Genomic DNA, 4,638 nt, shown 5'->3' with positions numbered 1-4,638 from the left:
GCATCGCGGGATCATGGCTGGAGTGAAACCGACAAGGTTGCTCAAGCATGCGGTAGCCCTTTGTGCCGCTTGTCGATGCAGCCGAGAGCGTGGGTGGTGGAGCCGTGGTTGAGGTAGCCATGCGAAGAATGCCGTGGTCGATGTCGAGTCGGGGTAGCCGGTGTCGAGGAAGTCGACATGGAGCCGCGGGTGGAAGGAGGCACCGAGTTAGTCATGGGCGCAGTGGTGTCGAAGTAGTGGTGCGCAAGGAAGTAGATGATGTTGATGATGCGTCGCGCCGGGGATGCCAACCACGGGGACACATCGTAGACGAAGGCACACGTTTGTGTTGCCAGCATCGGGCATGCGTAGATGGACGAAGACGAAGTTAACGAAGCGTCGCACCAGGCTTCCCAGGCCCGGGGACACGTCGTTGCCGAAGGCACGCGGTGGTGTTGCCAGCACCGTGCATGCGTAGACTGGGACCTGCACGAGCTGTACGCCATGTCGAAGAAGTCGGAGAGGCCAGCAGAGAAGGACTCGACGATGATTGCGGCGTCCATCGGCGCGGGGCCAATGTCACCAACGGTTGTCGGAGTAGACGAAGTGGTCGGGGTAGATGACAGCGACGCTGACGGCGGGCTGGTGCAGGACGAAGGCGAAGGAGGTGGACGGGCGACTGCGGCGGCTACAGGGTAGCGGCGGCGGCGGCCAAAGAAGAGCGGTGGCAGCGGCCTGACGGCAACGGCGGCGGCTAGGTTAAGAGCGTGGCGTCGGTGCTCGAAGTAGGCAAAGAACACTGACAATGTGACGAAAACCGGCGCGGACGGTGGCGTTCCCGCGCCAAGGGAAATGGCGCGGCGCATACGACGGGAGGTCGACGCGCGGTGACGGCGGAGTGGACCGCGGGCCGCGGCACTACGGCCCGAAGGGGCGACGCAGCGGCGGCAGGTAGGTCGGGGCGACGGCAGGAAGACCTCGGGGCGGTGGAAGGGACCGCGGGCCGCGACGCGACAGCCCGAAGGGGCGGCGCGGCGGAGAAGCGCGGGTCGGTGCAACCGCGGGGACGGCCTCGGGACGGCGGCGTGGACCGCGTGCCATGCTCGCTACGGCCCGACGGGGCGACGCAGCGGCGGCGCGAGGGTCGGTGCTGCCACGGGGACGACCTAGAGCGGACGCCCTCGGGGCGGCGGTGGATCGCGGGCCGCGACACTACGGCTCGAAGGGGCAACGCAGCGGTGATGCGGGTCGGTGCAGCCGGGAGAAGAACCACGGTGCGGTGGTGCTGTGGCCCGACGGGGCAACGCAACGGCAGCCCGTTGCTCGATCGGTAGAGGGGCGCCCTGAACTAGGGACGGTCTTCACGGGGCCTGTGGAGGCGTGCGCCACTGACGGGCCAGTTCGGTCGCACAGCGTTGATGAGACGGATCGCAGCGGCGGGCGGTTGATCAATCCGATCGCGCGCGAGGTCGGGGACGCCACTCGGTTGAGACGGGGTGGCGGCGGAGTCCTAGATGAAGCAGGCGACAGCGGGCGGCAGGGCGGCTATGATTGGCCGCCGCATGACGCGATGCCACTGGGTCGGGGTGATGCAGGAGTCCCGGTCGGAGCAGGGCAGTGACGGCCGGCGTAGATCGACGAGCGGGACGTCTCGAGAACGGTGGCGGTGAAGGGCCGCCGCATGACGCGAGGCCGCCGGGTCGGGGCGACTGGCGGGCAGACACGCGGACGACGCGTGAGGCCACCGGTTTGAGGCGACCGGCGGGCAGACGCGCGGGGCCGCCGGGTCGGTGAAGAAGCCGGCCGATCGGGCCGGGGTTGGAATAGAGGCGCACGGGGTCGACGGCGGCGGTGGGCGATGCAAACCGATCAAGATTAGATCAGAAAAACCAAAAAGAAACCGCCGATCAAAACGACCGGCGAGAGAGCGAAAAAACACGGAGCAAGGGCTCGGGAAAAAGACTCACTAGGGCAGCCGACCAACCTGGCCGGCGGACGAACCCTAGGTACGGGTGGCGCGGCCCCGGTCGGCTGTCATGGAGGCCAACCGCCCCAGGGGCGATGCGCGGTTGCGGAAGCGGCGATGGCTAGGGTTTAGGATCGATTAGGCGGATACCATGTTAATTAGAAGGGAGAGAGAGGATTGGTAGAATAGTTTTATATATTGCTTGAGCCTCATGAGCATATATATAGGAGTACAATGATCAACTTGGAGTACAAGACAAGCCAGAACAAATCCTAGTCTATCTCGTCTTTCCTAATAATCACGATACTCAACAACACCCAGCATCAGAAGTTTTTCGTATGTTTTTTCCTCCAAAATAGACAAATCCGATATCCAGTTACACATCCATCTCAACAGAATAATGGGATCGTGTATTTTTTCTTAAGATAATATCGTTTTTGCATTTACAAATAGACCAAAATAGACTAGAAATTCCAACCAGGACTAGTTGCCTGTCAGATTCTAGAAAAGTTTTGCCCAATTACCAAAGCAATCATTCAAATTCAAAGGAGATCATCTCAAATAAAAGCACATTTCAATAAACTACAGATGAGTCTGGCTGTAGAACAATAAAAAATAAATGATTTATACTTTCATCTTGTCCACAAAAAATACACTATTTCTCTCCTTTCCAACCCTTTTTCAGCAAATTGTCTTTAGTTGAAATATTTTTTCGAACCAACAGCCATAGAAACATTTTGATCTTAGATGGGAATTTACCATCCACAAGAATTTCTAAGAATATCCCATATCAGTTTTGATTAGAAACACGTAAAGAGATTTGAAAGAAAAGATTCTATAATCGGTTAACATCCACCAGCTGGGCTTATCCTTGCCCCCAAATATTATAACCTCTTCACATCTATCTTTCAGGCTATTCCATGGATCCAAAGAGTCTCCAATGAGAGTACTTGCGAAACTGAAATTATGCCATCCTTGCTTTATCCTGAAGAAGTCAACATGGTTCATTGGCTTAGCCTGGACACATCAGAAGACAAGAACTCCACCCACCAGTGTGATGACTTGTTTTTTTATAGAATACGCAGAAGCATGCGCATCATATACTCATAGAAGAAGTAGTCAAGATGGCTGTTAACACCCACATCCACCAAGGCAACATGGACACACAACTCGCCTTGCCCAAACTCAAGCCAAACAAGGGCGAAGAGGATGGACACAGAGCAAACAGGTCGCGTCCCAACCGAACCGAACACCTTAGAGCTCGACAAATATGCCAAAGCAAACTAGATCAACACACTCTCCACTCATGGCGCCTATAAGATCGGCAAGTGGCAGTGGGAGCTAGCCTAGATCGATGAAGACGTCGCAAATTAGGCGTCGATGATGGAGTACATAGCTCCCCAGACACTCATGGCCATAGCAAGAACCAGCAGATGACAACCCTGCACACCAAGCCTCGCCGTTGAGGTGAACGAAACACCCAACCAATTATTCCTCTAGAAGACACCCTAATCACCTAGACAACACTTTCAAGAAGGGAACAACGACATGACGTCACCGCTACCTGGCATGGCAAACAGAGCCTACGGTTTTCCCCTATGCAGAGCATGGGATGGAAAAGGCCATGGCAACTCCTCCAGGGAGGAGACGGCGCCCACAAGCATCGCCATTGCCCGCAGCCACAACAGCGCATGGATTTCTCTTCGGCCTTGTTAGTAACATCTTCGGAGCATAGCAAACTGGAAAGGGAGGGGAAAGTCATCACCTTTGGCCATCACCATGGAGAGTGAAAGTCATATGCCGCTGTGCCTCCGTCCATGCCCGTCGGAACAAGCGGGTCCACCACTATCGTGCCAGCCAGAACTCGCACTACCATGCCGCCTTGTTGCACGTTTTTCCAGGGCTTCCACCGAGAGACGGTTGTTAACAAACGACGAGCCCGTGAGCCGTAAACCTCTCACGTAAAATGATATTACTACTCTGGAAGCTCCAGGCAGCCTCTGAGTCGGCTCAGCATGCCACTTTTTTCTCGTTTATTTGTCATAATTAAAGGAGACTGGCCGGTGGCCGCTGGTGCACAGCATATCCAGGTACGGTATGTAGCCTTATATTGCAGCTGCTGCCTGGCCATCATATGCGTGTGGCTTCTACATGGTATCGGAGTCAAAAGGTCTTGAGTTCAAGACCCGGCTGGCGCAATTAAATTGCAGCCCACTTTCGGTCCACGTTTAGGCCTGAGGGAGCCACACGTGAGGGGGAGTGTTGACGTATAATGTGCTGCCTAGTCTGTTCCATCAGATCGATTTTTTGATTGCATTGGCTAGAGCATGCACTTCTACATGGTACCAGAGCCAAGAGGTCTTGTGTTCAAGACTTGGCTGACGCAATTAAAGTGCAGCCCACTTTCGATCCACGTTTAGGCCTGAGGGAGCCACACGTGAGGAGGACTGTTGACGTATAATGTGCTGCCTAGTCTCTTCCATCAGATCGATTTTTCGGTTGCATTGGCTATAGCATGCACTTCTACAAACGACTCCCTACCCGGCATGCCCGTGGCCAATCATGCTATAGACAGCCACAGGCAGCTCCCTCCGGTGACAGCTTCCCACTCATTTACACTGAGATTAGTAATGCTACATTCAAGGGGAGATTTTTTATAGACTTCAGGGTGTAGCAAACGTTGGGGATTAGGA

This window comes from Triticum dicoccoides, chromosome 7B, assembly GCF_002162155.2.
Source record: "Triticum dicoccoides isolate Atlit2015 ecotype Zavitan chromosome 7B, WEW_v2.0, whole genome shotgun sequence".
Lineage (NCBI taxonomy): Eukaryota > Viridiplantae > Streptophyta > Magnoliopsida > Poales > Poaceae > Triticum > Triticum dicoccoides.
Note: the sequence above shows the minus strand (reverse complement) of the source record.